We start from the raw sequence: 16,923 nt of genomic DNA, 5'->3' as shown, positions 1-16,923 counted from the left end.
TTAAAATTGATTTTTATTTATTTTTATACTACGTAGTTTTTAGGTATTATCGAAGACATGAGAACAAAGTTATTTCCCCTCCTCCCTTATCTTAGAAGTTCCTATAGCGAAAAATTTTACATCATAACTGTTTAATAGGTCTACATATGAATATTACGGAAAAAAATCTGTGTTTCTAATTAGCGTCGTTTTAAAAAAAAATATTAATAATCTCCAAAAATTTAGTTCTGTTTTTAACCACAATTATTACAGTCTAAAATAAGAAATTACAAACAGTAGTATCAATTATCGGAACTAGGTTATTGTTGTATAGGTATCTATTTCGTAAGAGAAATGCAATGAAGGTCATTCTAATTCATATATATTTATGAACGAAACCTTCGGCGTGTGAGTTCAACGCACACCTGATCGGTTTTATTTTATTATTAATGTCGCTGTATGTATCTACCCGGTGGCTAAATGTGTCCAATTGAGTGGTTAAAATAACAACTCACATTTAGTTAAGACATCATCGGGTTAGTACCGACTTTGCTTTGTCGTAATTGATATTTAGAACTATTTTTCTAATATTGCCTCTACTAGCTTTACACTTACATAATTTCCTTGCAACATTCAGCTAATTAGGTATAAAACTCTCATATCTATTACATAATCGATCCAGAGTAATTCATTGTCATCCACATTCTAATTACTAAATGCAAGAAAAGGAAATCGGTACGTATTTAAAAGTGCTATGTGAATGAACAATTTTCTATTATAGTATATATTATAATAGCAAAACCCCCTAAGGAAGTAGCTTATGTTTAGCAATGGACAGTTAATGGCTAAAATGATGATGTTGCAGTGTAATAACTAAAGACAACATTTTTTATATAACAAACCACCTAGACAAAGTACAAACTAATCCGTTGATAGAATCGTCATCGCTAACGAGTCTATTAGATAGAATGAGATGGCGACGTGCGCTATCTTGTTCACTCTCGCGTTGGCGATGTTATCGATAAATTCGTTTGTACTTTGTTTAGGGAGGCAGGAATGGCAACAAGTTGAGGCTCTTCTTATTAAAAGTGATACGAACGGCACCACGGACATCATAGAATACTCTATGTTGCCTATACACTCCTCATGCGCTTCCACTCCCGAAGACTAATACGTAGTCTTTATATCTAGTAACTTTGGTTTATATCCTATCCTTCAAACCAAAACGCAACCATGCAAGCACAACTGCTTAATGAGAAACTTGGTGTTTAATAAATTCTGTAGAGTATATTCTTACTGTAAACTTAATTAATGCGTAGGTACAGCATCAGCAACGATCAAAATACGTAGTAATCATTTTAATGTATTGGGCACCGGCGCGGGCGTCCTAGGGGGCGCGCGTCGCCCACAATGCGGACTGGCTGCGCAGCGCGCATGTGCAAAACAGCTTTATGTAACCGCGGGCCGATCTGAAACGGAGCGCGATCCATGGACTAACGTCCGTTAGGAAACTTTACTCATTCATCTTTTCCCTAAAAGCGGGGCGCGGGGTTCAGGCCGCGCTGCGCTACGCCGCGCGTGTTACATAACAGTGGCCGGAGGGCGCCGCCGATTTCTACTCGAGCCGCCCTCGCGTGCGGACCTCTCGATCCCCTCTCGGAACCCGCGTAATACGAAATTGCACCCTCGCGCCTCGTCACGTTAGCTTCGGACGTGTGCTGCGATACCGTGACTCTCCTCGCGACTGTCCGCGGCGACTTCCCGCGTTCAACAGATAATTTTTGTTCACAGAACACCTGAAAGACGTTTTATAAACTTTAATAGTCGGTTGTTAGCTTCCCACTTCGCAGCGAAGGCGGTAAGCCATTTGTTTACCTACAATAATAATTCCTTAGTGTGTTTGTATTTTTTTTTACTCGTTCAGTATTTGGTTATATAACATACTGGCGCTATTTTGTTGCCTTTTCTGTCTACATTTGCTATGCGACTTAATATTTTATATTACCTATAAACGTAAGTATAAGTTTTTCAGCGTCGACGTGCCTGCGGTTAAAGAATATGAATTATTAAGACGAAATTTCTATATTACTTAATATTATATTATATATTAATATTAGTTATATAAGTTAATGTGCTTGAAAGAGTAAAGCATACCAATAATTTAGAAATTACGCCTCTCAGTTTCGGAAATTGTTTGCGTAAAACACTTTACCGCCTCTTCGAACTGTTATGTGTTGAAGACACGCAAATGAGACAATTGGCAACTTAACTACCTTCATAATTCGATTCACTGGAGAAATTCATTTATAATATACTTTATTAATTAGAACAAATATTATATTTTCTTTTACAATTATTCAAACAAAGCTAATTAAGCAAATAAAAAACATACGAAAGCTTACGTAAAAGATAGCGTCGCTACAATCTTTCGTAGCCCGTAGCCCGTAGCCGTTGTGTAGGCATAATCTATGGAGCTCTTATAAAGTACCTGTCATTTTTGCATACTTCCACTGGAAGGCTGAATCTTATGATTAATGCTCCACAAGAACTTCATCTAACCATTGTGCGCATAATGATGTGTTAAAGAAATTCACTTCAATCTCTTTTGTATCGCAGTAGAAACTTTCCTTACCGAGAAGTAATTCATGTATCTTGTTTTATCCGCTGTTGCTACAACTTAAAGGCATCAAAATTAGATACAATTTATTGGCGTGCTGTTTTGAAATATTGTTTTCTCCCTGGTATTATTCTAAATATTTCATGCCTTAGTGTAGGGACGGAAGCTCTGTTTTTCTTTGTTTGCATTGAGCATTGTTTGCTGTAATTAATCGAATAATATAGAACTAATTCGTGACTCAGATTTTTGATAACGGTTCAAATGGGTTAAATGGGTTAATCTTATAATTACTCAAACTATTCTTATCAATATATTCGTTATGTATATGCTACAGGCACCGTTCTTACATATTATATATACATACAATTTGCTTCGTTCACTTTCATAGTTCGTGTCATGCATGCACGCAGGTTCCGGACTCTGTCGACTTTCTGGTCATGTGATTAAATAATAAGTAATATATGGTTGTAGGAAAATGAGAATATTAGGAATTTTATAAAATATCTATTACATCTGTTTAAAGCTTTTAGTTTTCTATAATATTTTCAGTGATTTTAGTGATATGACAGAATTGATACCATTTGTCACATCACTAGTGATGTGTTGATCTGGCATTGGTATTTGAGTATTTTGGTATTTGTGAAAAAATAATTGAGTCTTGACTCGAGACAAAGACTCGAATACTTTTAACATTGATTTTGAAGTTTACTTTTGTAAAGATAATTGATGTTCAGTAATCCAATAATTTTTCCTTTATCAATAAAGAAAAATATTAATTAAATGCTGAAACAAATATAAATAAATTTATGATATAAGTAATGTTCGAATACTGTATACCTGGATTCTATATATTAAGTATTCGAGCATTTAGGTATTTATTAAAACAATAATCGAATCTTGACTCGAGTATAATCTTAGAAAGTTAGTTTTATGAAAAATATAAATGTTCAGTAATCTAATATTTTTCCCTCTGGTAATTAAAGAAAATATTGATACAATACTAAGACAGAATTATAAAAACTGATGTTAAATAAATGAGTAGTATTTAAGTACCGTAAGTGATCGAATACTATATACGATCAAAATCTATATAGTAAATCCTCGAGTTAGCCTAACTCTTCACATCACTAATCTGAACAAACGAAGAGAGGAAGCTTGATGGGAAACACTAAACGTCGTCTACAGAGATGAACAACATTGTGAATATCACAAAATATACTTATCCGCAATGGTTCATTTACTTCCCCATTGTATATCTGTTTGAACATCTTTATATCCAATATTCATAATTCAGTTTATGGTTTTCCATAAAAATAATGAAGAAATAGAACAGAAGCGATTAGACGAGCATAGCTTTTTAAAATACCTAAATACAGACATATTTGTAGACTCCTACAAAAAATTTTTACACAGACTTTTTTATTAATTGTTTGATTAATTATTAAATATTGTTATAAACGTTCGAAAAATTAAATACAAGTTTATATGGAGTAATTTTATAGTAATACTAGAGATAGACGGTGAAATTAGTCTAATATTGTTTTTCTATCTGTATATGTTTACTAGGTGTTGATTGAACAGTGAGAAATGGGAACTTATTTGCACAAAACTACCGTTATTGTTCCCTTTCTTAAATTAGCAATGATAAAAGTAAAAGGTTTTTTTGTTATTGGCCGTCTTAAATGCTTTTAATGTACTATTCGCCTAATTAATAATCGCCTGTATATCCAACTGCGTTCGCTTTTATTGGAAATACTTAAAGAATTTTAATGCTGTGCTCAGATGTTTTTCCAAGCGAAGAAGAGGTCGCGAGCAAAATTTAAATAGCGTTCGACGCTTGCACCAAACCGACCCCACCCGCCTACGTTTCCAGATTGTTTTTGGCAATGAAATCGCTTTAAATCACCTTCAATTTACTCAAAATCGATTTTATTCATCTTATCATTACGATGTGCTTTTTAAATAATAACATTTTATTGAATTATAATGTCAAATCGTGTTAAAAGTGGTTGTAAAAGTAGAAATTGTCAATTTTCGTTTTGTGATTTTGCGTGTTGATAAGAGCAGTTTAATTTCCCGATAAACGTTCACTTCAAGCATTCTTTTGTCTTACACTACGATTAGATGTTTTTTTTTGAGACATTCGTTATATAAAATGTCGAAAGTTTTTTTTAATATCACAAAGTTATACAAATTCTAAGAATTATTGACGGTTTTGGATTTTCAAATTATGTTTGGTATTTTATTATATTAACTTCTGCCAAAAAAAAAATGGTAATAAAACGGGACTATATATACCTATATATACACATATGGTAAGCAAAAATTTATTTACATGTTTTGGCTATTTATAATCGGTGAACTGTATATATAATATTAATATAACGTATAATTTTTTTCTTGATGTTTAACTTTCACCATAGACTAAAAATCTTGTGTAGTACGTAAAGTACAACGCGCACCTTACTTACTTCGAAGACATCTTTTTAACCCTTTTTAATTAATCGTATGCTGTAGTCTTTTCAAGAAGATATAATAAGCTCATTGTAAAATCTGAACATCTGAACGGAGGAAGTACTTTTCAAACTTGGCTGTATATTTGGACTCTGATATATGAAGGTAAATTTTCGGTTGACCACGAGCAGTGCGGTAGTTGAGTATGGGTATCAAGTCAAACAATTCCTCAAAGAATAGTCCATTGTGAAGACGGTAGAACACGCAGAGAGAAGAAAAGGCTTAAGGGTTCAATAGATATCGATCGGGGGCTTGGGATCATTGACAATTTAAAGCAGCCCCTCACTAGATTGAGCGATAACCTCAAATGTGTTGTAAGAACTCCATGGGGGTCTATTTCAAAACGTCTAAAACGATGATGCTTATCGTTATTATAGTTATAAGAATGAAATCGTATTATATGACATTAAACCTATGATCATAACTTTAATATCAGATGAGGTCCAGGATCCATAATTGACTAGCGAATTTGTATTAAACGTTACTTTTAAACATATTGCTTCCATTTAAGTAATGAGCACAATTTGTACTAACTATTGCTATTGCCTTTTTACAATCTCACGAATAACTTCGTTTATTAGTGCATTGGTGTCGGTTTTAAGTTAACTTCCGACTATTGGGATTTTATATGATACTGTAGTAGTAGCATTAATTTAAGATTCTGAAATGTTTTGAAAATATTTATAAAATCCTTATTGACAGATAGAAAATAATTTTCAAACGATACGTTTCAACATATGAATAACGAAGAAATTTGTTGAAATGTTTATTTAGATGTTATATTTTTATTATCCTTTGAGAATGCGCTCAAAATTGTTTGTAGCGAACGCTCAGGCAATTTAGGACTTTATAGTCATATTAAATTCAAGACACAAGACGTGTAAAATATATGTAAGCGCAATAACAAAAAAACAAGAGGCATTTTACTTAATCCACAAAATTTATTTACTATAAACAAAATTTCAATTCTATTTATGTTTGCCTTAGTGTGTTTGAGTTGTTTCAATTAAATATTTTTATTTAGATATTATATGTAAAAATAGTTTAATTTATGTCCCAAAGCATTACGTCAACACTGTTCAATGTTATTTTCGTTTATTACAATTATTTTAAAATTTAATGATCCATTGAAATTTTAGGACAGAAATAAAATTTAAGCATTAAAATTTCAAATGTTCTGTTATATATTTGTACAACATACATTAGAGTTTACACTTTAAAGCCTAGTTTAGTTAGTATGATGTTTGGTAGCATTATGAGTAGGTATAAAACACCTCTAAAACTTTTAGCATAACGATTATTTACTGTAAGAAGTTTCCGTACATCCCCGTGGAGGGCAGTATATTCTAATCTCTACGGTACAGCCTTCTGTTATATAATAGAAATATGTGACATTTCAGAATACATTATTATTTTAACAAATATTATTGATATTCTCATATTTTATGTACAGAATATATATTATCATAGTAATATAATAAAATTGTATTTAAACAATGTCTGTACATGAGAAATACAATATTTAAAAAACGGTTCAATAGGAGTTCAGTCCAGCATCATGAAATCTGTATCAAATGTAACGCGGTTTTGACATTGTGTTCCTGAAGTATTAATTTAAAATCTAATGTATCATCTTGAAATGCTTATTGCAAAAATATGTTATGGACCGACGGTAAATATTTATTTTAAAAGTATTAGCAATAAACTGTAAACTATCGGCAGTAGCATTGTAGGTAGGGGCTGGCCAGACGTGCGCAGCTGCTACGGGGGCTGCTAGCGACGCAATCCTCAGGGAGGGGGGAGGAGGCGCATTTTGCCAACTCATAATATACGGACTACTGGGGCTCAGGTACACATAATTAAAACATGGTATTAAGGCATATAAACGAATAAGAAAAGAAGCTTGAACTTGCAGTCCATCCCTAAACTTTGCCGCTTTGTTGTTTTTCTGTTGTTTTTCTTCCTAGAAAATAACACTAGAGGGGCACGAAATTCAAATCTTGACCTCTTGCCAGGGGCGCTATTACGCCCTAGTTACAACGCTGTTCAACAGAGATACTCTTAAAGTTATTATAGGTATCTTTATCATCATCATTAATTGGAATTACGGAATTGCTAACACATTCTTTTCGAGTTGGTTTAATTTTTGAAATAATTATGGCTCTGTTAAATAATATGAACTATATATAATTTTAAACGACTTTAGTAAAACCAATGAGGTTAAAATACGTATATTTTTTGAGGCTATCTTACATGATCATGTTGATAATTCTGTACCAAATAAAATATCAAATTTTTTTACAATCGATAGGGTTTATTTCTGTGTTGATTAAGATATTATCTGTTATTAGTTAATGCTACATTAATTTTCTAATAATTGAATCTATTATTTTTTTATTGAGAAGCAAAAAACTGTATTACGAAGCGCTTATAAATTTAATGATTCCGCGCTATAAACTCAAATATATTCAGTATACCCGATGTATTTCATGTATGTACACATCTCGTTATTAAGTGGTGTATTTTGTCGGGATTTATGTCATTATTTGTTATGGAGTTAAATATATTTGTAGTAGATGAGGTTCTTTATATTAATTTATAGATTAAGGAAAATATCTATTAGACACCTATTTGTCATTGAAAATGAAAAGTTGGTTGTCATGTGTGACGTGATTTTATTTACGTTATTATGTTTACATCTAAATTGAAGAAAATTTAATAATTTGAAAGAATCATGACAATAAATATAAGCTGTATAGGCAGAGTTATTTGCCTTTCCCTTTGGGATAAACCTTATATTAGAATGAGTGCGTTATACTATTTATATCGAATAAACATTATAAAAAAAAAGTTATAGCGTGATGTGCTCCTCATCAGCAAGATTTACTCTACTCTATATAATATCTTCAAGAGCTATCTTCATTCTCGATTTCTCAGTGCTTACTCGAATATAAGGTAATATACTCGTATCTTCTGTAGATAGCTCTTTGCACTTCCTAACGATTTCAGAGTAATTTATAGAGTGTTTGTTCTGTAAATTTTTTTTTGTATATAAAAGAAAAAATATTTCTGAATCTAGTTCAGAATTATAAATTATTAGGACTAGCCCAGATTCGCACGAGTACAATTTATTACAAAATAATGATTTCATTCACTTACAGAAAAGTTCAATTAGTATACAGGATGTAAAGGATAGCAAAATCCTGATGAATTCATCATGATGGGCTAACTGGCCTGTTTTCATTCTCATCTATCACCCTTCAGTGGTGCTCCACCTGCGTATCCCGTCAGCGCAGGCGGGGGGTTACCATACCATTTTCACCCATCAAAAAAAAAAAAGATAGCAAAAATTGAAACGACGAATTCAGACCCATATTCTGAACTAAAATCCAGTGGAAATTTCAAACTTTTATCCAGTTTTTTTTTTATTTAAAATAATGTAATCTTATGTCTAATATAAATAATAATATTTACAAAATACTGTAAAATACCAAAAAAATATACGTATTAAAATTTTACTGCGACGCACGGGATTAGCTGTGTAAAGTCAATGCTACAAGCGTACGAAAGTTACCTACGAAGAAGCGCTATTGCACTCAGCGTAGGTATTAAACGTCGTATGGATCGTAATATTTCAAATACATTGTGCGGCGTCAAAACAAAAAATCGTTAATGTTATGACTGTGGTATATTTCCGGTGGAAAAATAATCTGCCATTTCTCTGAATCAGCTGTTTTCGTTTTAGCCAACCTGTCCCTTCCATCCTCTATGCGGTACAGACAAACCTTCCATAAAAAAAGTATTTATTTTATTTATTCATTAGTACAAATATGTGTACATGGCGGACTTAATGCTAAAAGCATTCTCTCCCAGTCAACCATAGGGAGGTGTCAGAATACTCGACTGCGGTATCTAAGTGACAAGGAATTCAAAATCTGTAATAAAAAAAAAACAGACCCGGACAATAACTTATTTTTATACTACTTCTACTATTATTTTTTTATATAATTACAAAAAAAAGCTTGGATCTTTACACACTGTATGGTAAAAGTAAATGTAGGTGTCACAAACACTTCTCATTTCTATGATGTAAGAGGCAATTAATGAAATACATATATCACTGTACACCATAGCTAAGAGAACCCACTCGAATTTACCCCTATACCAAACCGCCTGATAAAAATTACATAATATAGAAGGATATAAACTTATTACAAGTTGACAAATATTAAGTTTTATTTCATTCAATATTTCGGTAATCTCCATTATATTGGAAGAGAAAGATGTATATGAAGAGTGGTAGATAAAAAATTTCATTAGAATTATTTATGGCGGATTGGAGATGAAATTGTTCAGTTCTGCTTGTGTCCATTGAAAAGTGACTAGTTCGGTGGATCACTTGAGGCTCACTCGAATGGAAGAATCCAGTTCGCTTCGTCTAACTGACAGACAGTCGACACGTTACACTCGCCATTTATGTACAAACTCATGAGTTATATACGAGTTGATATATAATGTTACGAAGTATATATAAGCGATAAGTTACTAAAGTGGTTTTATTTCTTATTTCCATATGTCTCTGAATTTAGTTTTGCCAATAGTTACTGTGAGATTGCTAGACGTTCGTTTTGTTATTATTTATTTTATTGTTGCTTGTAGGATTTTAGCAATTTCTATTGTCTTTCTCACTTCTTTCCTATGTGAAGATGTTGTATAACATACTTATAAACAAAAATATGGTTGAATTGTGAACTTTTTTCTGAAGACATTAATAATAATCATGATTAATAAGTGTCGTTTTCTCTAGTAACGGTAACTAATTTCCATCAATTGGGAAAAATATCTTCACTAAAAATCAATATCTCAAAGATCAATTACCTTTGTGACGGTGTCGAAGTAAACCCGAAGATATGAGTAGCTGGTCTTGATAGGGATCTGGAATGAGTTTGGCAATACAAATATCGGTGCGTGAATGAATGATGTTTGAAAGTCTGATCAAGAAATAAAATGTCGGATTGAGATCGCTTGTGCTTTTTTTATCAAGATTGAGAAAGTATTGTTTTCTTGATAAATAAACACCAAATATGAGAACCATATCTGGTTACGGATCCTCAATATTATACTGAGTAATTATATATAACAGCGAAGCATTAAAGATCGAACTGTCATTCTCTATTTCGACTGACAAACGAAAACAAAAACCGTTTTCACATTGCTGACAGTCCTATAATAGAAGTCCCTTGAAAAAGAAGACGAATATTTTTGAATAAAAATAGCAACCAGGAATTTATATTCCTGGTATATTATTATCTGTCATACCAATTATATTGCAATTTTTACTTTATAAACCGGTAATAACTCAGTCGTTCGAGTGCTTGATTGTAATCCCGAATTCACAAGATTAAATTACAGCTCAATTTTCAGAATTTCAAAGTCATCATCAGATAATTTAAAAAATAATAGTCATTTGCATTAAACTTCGCAGGGTACATAAGTCGGTCAACTGACAGTGGTTTGTGGTAATCAATTCTTGTTACCAGAGGGCGCTTCTCGTTTATGATTACCAAGTAGTCGCCAAGGAGGAAAATTTAAGTAGATAATTTGGGTATTAGGTGATATTATAAGATTAAAGCGTTTATCACACAATGCGGTATGGCGCCACATCGTCTCGCGCACTATGTGGTTTACATACTAGAAGTAGGTACAAAGTTATGAAGCGCGGTACGGTGCGTCTTTGCGCCCCGCATACGACCGCGTTCGAGTGGCTGCAAAAGTTTGACAGATTACACGTCCTATCTACAGTCACAGATAATATAAATATAGAACTGTTGTGTACAATACAAATACAATGTATCATCACTCCTTTTCATTGCGTGTCGTAAAATACGTCTAAGAGAACAAAACATGAAATATCAATGCAGAAGAAACTCGGAATAAAATCCTGGTAAGAGGGATAAATAGTAGGTTATACGTGTATTTATTACTCCTGCCTTAGGAGTAAGGAATGTTGTTCACTCTAAGTCAAGTTTATATTTCGAATGGATGCGCCACTCTATGTGTAAACTTGACTTTCATTCGATACCTGCAATCCGTTTGAATTCTGTTGTGCCTACTAAAATAAAAAATGTAAAATTGAAATTGTTGACTACCTACCTCTTGGTTATGATCTACTTATAGACCGGTTGATTAATATCCCGAACACGCATAAGAAGTCGCGATCACCAGTATATTATTTTTTTTATATTATTACAAAGTTTAGTATAATTCTATTAGTTTTGACGGGCGATCATCGATCGACCATCATCGATGATCAGAGTTGGATACTCGATCACTCTCTCATTTCAGTAGCAGTCTTAGATCGTATCATATCATGTAATAGTAATCTTAGGTTCAATCTTACTTGCCTTATGCTCTCTAATTTGCACTCCACCCCCAAACAATACACAATGCGCCCAATAGGCTGAATAGGCATTCCATCGCCCGTATCAAATAACGGGGACGGGATGCCTAAATATATGCTTTAACTAAAAAGAGATATGAAATTTAATATTTGATACAGTGACTGGGCGCTGGTATGTGGAGAGATCATATAAAGTATTTAAACAAGGCGTTGTACTTTTCTAAATTCTCAGCTATAGGTATATGTAGGTATAGGTATAATGGGTTGTATCTCCAGACGTTTGTTGCCTAATTTCTCATAACACTGGGTATCCTAGTTTGATTATCAGGCGATTGGAGTAATTGTATGACACTTATTATTTATAATAAGCCTATTATAATCACTAATTTTATATATTAAAAATTTTGCACCTCTCACACTAAGTGACTCTTCATCAGTGTGTATAAATAATACCTAATTGCAGATAGAAAACTGACTATGAATAAATAAATATATGTCGATCGGCGTGGTTGATGCATTTTCTATGGCGGCAACTGACCAACATGCCTGTCGATATGCCAATTAGCAGGAAATAGATAGTTTTATATAACTACCTATCGTAACTTTATAATCTTTAATATTTTAGTATTATTTATAACAAAACTTATTGTGAAATCCAGAAACCAAATATATATATATATATATATATATATATATATATATATATATATATATATATATATATATACATACATATATATACATACATATATGTTGTTTTGTTTTGTTTGTATTAAGTTAATGATTAAGAATTATACTTTAAATAATCTAGAGGGATTTCTCGGATGAAATTGAAACAGCCCAATTGGGAATATTCGCACTAGTTGAGACTGCGACCTAATTATGTTATTTAGTGGCCTTGAGTTTACGGTTATTGGTAAATAAGATATTTAAGGCCCTTGGGGTTTATAAAATGTAACGCCCATGGTGTCCTTGATAATGATGACCATATGTTTACTTTCTATCTTTGATATAAATAGAAATATATTGCTCAATGCTTAATCGATTGTAAGGTAATTTGTTCTTAATGATTTCAGATTAATTTTCAATATAGTTTTTTATTGTATAGAATAGATAAAACATTCTGAAACAGGTTGTTTTATAAACTAGCGATCCTCTTCATACGGTTTATCTTTATTTTTTAATAAAATAGTAGTATGATACTCGTTGATAATGACGCTCTCTATAGATGATTTGAACTTTCTTCCACACACAACCACTCTTTGGAATCAACTTCCAGCAGCAGTATTTTCAAACCGATATGACATCATAATTTTCAAAAAAAGAGCATATTCCTTTTTAAAAAGTTAGCAGCAGGCCTGCAATGCTGTCGGTGTTGTGGGTGATTATTGGCGGCGATAATCACTTACTATCAGGTGAGCCGCATTCTCGTTCGCCTCCTGTGTTGTAAAAAAAAATATTAAAAACGTTTAATTTTTTTTTTTTATTTATTCACAACAAACAGAAATAAAAATTTACAAAACATGGAATTTCTTTACTTATTATCATCATTAAAATAATATCAGTCTTTAACTGTCCAGTGTTGAACATAAGCCTCCCCCTTGGGGAGTTTTGCCCGTAGTTGCCACGCTTGGCAGGCAGACTGGCAACCGCAGTCAGGCTTAAGAGATGTTTTAAGAGAGACTCCGCTGCCCATCCCTCGCCCTCCCTTAGTCGGATTTTGCGACACCCACAGGAAAGGAAGGGGTGGCCTATTCTATGCCGGGACCACACGTCCACTTACGCGAAACTACTGTCTACTTATGCAAAAGTTTAATTAGAATCTATTGTACGTACAGATCTTTCATAAAAAAATAGCAACCGACAGTGGAAGCGGTATCAAAATCAGTTTAGTGGTTTAGAAGAAGGCGGAGAATAGCAACTTTGTTTTATTATAGATGTTGTCAATACTGCCACTCAAGGAGATCGTAGCCTAATAATGTTATTTTGTAGCCTTGCGTTTACTTGGTGGATAAGGTTATCGGGGCTCTTGGGGTTTACTGTGGGCAAAGCGCACGTGATGCCCTTGACGTTGGCGGCCATTTGCTTGCTTCCAATCTTTGAGAAAAAAAATAGGGTTATTTTGTTGTCATACATAAGAGACGATAGAATCCACATTCTTAAAAAACAAAGTCTCATGATCGTTTAAAATATATTCTAAACACAGAATATGTTTTTGTACCAACTTCGACCTATTAAGGGAGAATAAAATAATTGACAGAAGGAAAATATTTCTTATTTATTAAAATTTTTTATTCATTTAATTCCGTTTAAAAATCTAATTTTTTTTATACAACTTAAAATGGCAAACAAGCTGACGGCCCACCTGATGGAAAGTGGTAACCGTCGCCTATAGACATGAGCAGTACCATGGACATAACAGAGTATACTGTTTCGCCCATGATACTCCTCATGCATTGCCATTCCTGAGGACTCAGGTGTTATTCCTCTGTACCCAGTAAATTCACGTCATATCCCACCCTTCAAACCGAAACACAACCATGTAAACACAACTGCTTCACGGTAGAAACACGAATGGGACAGAGGTACCCAAGCAAAGCTATTGAAGATGATACCCAATTTAGGGCGCTTTTGTTTTACATTAAGGCTGTAAATATGGTTAAATGACGACAACAGTACTTATATTCACTACGAAGTAACAATTATTTAAATAAAACATATTTAGTCATATTTGAAAAATAAGAAGTTTGTACTAGGGTTGGAATGGATCTTAAATTCTCCAGCAATTATCGAGCGTTGCCCGACTGAGCTGCCGCCACTTAAAAATGTCCATGTTGAACTTTGATAATGACAGCATTATTTAAACATCGTGTCACTTATTTAGAACACTTTTCAAGTAAGTTAAATGATAATTTAAAAAGTATTTATTACTAAAATATTAAAATTGCAATAACATTCTTATTAAGAGCATTTATACCAATTAGCACTAGCTGATTTTTTTTAAATAGACTTGCTTTTTGTTTTTTTATTCTATAAACTGCTGGGAAGAATTTATAAGAAACTCAAAGGTTACTCTTTTCAAATCAATTTATGTACACGATAATTTTATGTTTGTTTCAGAAAGATTCAATATTGTTTAATTAATTTTGAAAGTTAACAAGATGCAGATGTTGACTTTGTTGCATGAACACTCGTTAATTTGCTTATGAAAGTAATTTAATATTATCGTCCATCTTCTCAATATATTTACATATTGGAGATCTTCAAAATTAGAAAAGTATCTATTCCATCACTTTGTAGATATGATGAGATACTGATAGTAATTTAAATAAATTGAGTACGATCGGACCTTTTGAATATTATTACATTATTTGAGCCATTTTAGACAATTGGAATGACTTTCATATTTTAGTGGTATGATGTTACAAATTGCATCATAGAAGGGCGTAGAAAATTTTATTTTACACAATTTTATAAATTGAAGAGCGACCGATATTTTAAGGGACTTCCAATAAAAGAGGTCCTAAATTCACCCCAATTTTTTCTCGATTTTGCAACTATGTGACGCGATTACGTTGGCACTTTTGAGCCGATTTCCGCAATTATTTTTGAAATAGAGAGAGTTTATTCCCGAATTAAGTTCATTTTAATTTTATGATGATTAAAGACGTCTTTCTATGCGCAGCGAAAAACGGCTTGTTACGGGGCGTTTGACAGAATCATATATTGCTATAAGTATATTTTGAGTACACCGCTAGCAATGAATATTAGTACTAATTATATATATTAGTAATAATTCTTTTATGCTTGATATTTTATATTAGCTGTGTACTTCATTTTTCGAGGTGGACCAGAATTGATTGATATAGATAAACAAAAAACTCTGCATTCTCTTTTATCTCAAATATTACAGAATTATAAAATTTCATGATGATTGGTCGTGAACAAACATAATTTTCCATTTATAGCATATAAAAGACTAAAAATTTGCGTTAAAAAACAGGATGTGTTGCTCGTTTTCTCCATTGAGTTCACCCGTGCGAAGCCGGGACGGGCCACTAGTAAGAGAAATTTTTTTCAGATTGTACAAAGTATTGCGTAACGTATACACAAAATAAAAATACATTCCAATTAAGAATTTTTTTCTCTTTGAAAATAGTTGCCAAAGAAAAAAATTCAGTTTGGACACAAATGAAAATTGGTCAGCAATTTCTTTTCATGCTATATGAAACACGTGGTAAACATGAAAAAATCCGTTATTAATGTTCTATCGATGGGTCGCTTCATTCTTATATCCACGGTCCCGAGCTGAGTCATTGATAATACATGTTTTATCAATCTATGTCCTGTCATCTCATAGTTTCACCTTTCATTCTCCACTATACCGATAATAGCTCAGAATAATTTTGTAGCAATAGAATCTGATAACTCTAGGGATATCTTAGAGGACACCTAATTGCTTATGGTCGGCTAGAAGTAATGTGTGGTGGTTTATCTCTACGATTTTACTATCACATATATAATGGGAAGTATTCACAGGAATTATTCTGTTTGACATAAGCTGTTGATTAAAAAAAAGGTATTTTTTCTAATAATTCCGGTAACACACCTACATTCTTTCAATGTTGAGCCCCTATAAAATCGTTTGTCACCTGTTTTATAAAAAAAACTATTAATTTAAAGAACACTTCTTTATAGAGGGTATAAAGAAAAATACCGAGAGTAAATTTATTTCGTTCATATTTTTAGATAGGATACAAATTCAGTAATGCTAAATCAGAGATAAATGTTATTCATACCGTTAATATTGGCTAAATTTTTATTAAAATTTATATTACACAATCATATAATCAATAATAATATGAATATGCTCGACACTGCTGCTCGCTTTAGGTCATTGTTATGTGGTCAGCACAAATATTTAATCGTTTAAAAATTGGTCGCGATCATATACATATTGTAGCTTATTGACATGAATATAGTATTCGCATATGTTGTCACAAAAAATAACGACGGATGGAAAATGGTATTCAAATTTAAATTTTGAGTGTTATCAAATTAATGAATAGAGTGTTCGTTCAGAGTCCAGGGTTAATGGATGTTTTATGATTACGCGAAAGTGAAAAGGTGATGTGAAGAGAATATATCTAATGTTGTTGCTACATTTAATAATATCTAGCAATGTCAACCGATGATATCCATGGTCGTTTATATGTAAAACCTACATTGACAGACTTTAATTTCGAATACTAAAAAAAAACAATTAAAAATATAATATAGATTACGGATAACGTTACTCATCCGGAATTTTAGAATAATTTTTTTTTCTAACAACTACTTGAGATGACGAATAAAATCACAGATTTCAATTAGTTTTTTGTCGATATACCTAGATTAAAATGTAATTGAATGG

At 32.4% G+C, this 16,923-nt stretch overlaps 1 protein-coding gene across 2 annotated transcripts in view; it reads left to right on the top strand.

Annotated features, from left to right (window-relative positions):
* Positions 1 to 1,528: 1,528 nt before the first annotated feature.
* LOC113517916 (frequenin-1) overlaps positions 1,529 to 16,923 on the top strand; it is a 279,468-nt gene continuing 264,073 nt past the window's right edge. For both annotated transcript variants that reach the window (XM_026902664.3, XM_031911634.2), the window contains exon 1: positions 1,529 to 1,837. The gene's annotated coding sequence lies outside the window, so the exon portion shown is untranslated. The remainder of the gene's footprint in view (positions 1,838 to 16,923) is intronic.

This window comes from Galleria mellonella, unplaced genomic scaffold, assembly GCF_026898425.1.
Source record: "Galleria mellonella isolate WM207_F2 unplaced genomic scaffold, CSIRO_AGI_GalMel_v1 utg33, whole genome shotgun sequence".
Taxonomy (NCBI): domain Eukaryota; kingdom Metazoa; phylum Arthropoda; class Insecta; order Lepidoptera; family Pyralidae; genus Galleria; species Galleria mellonella.
This window is presented reverse-complemented; position numbering and strand designations above follow the sequence as displayed.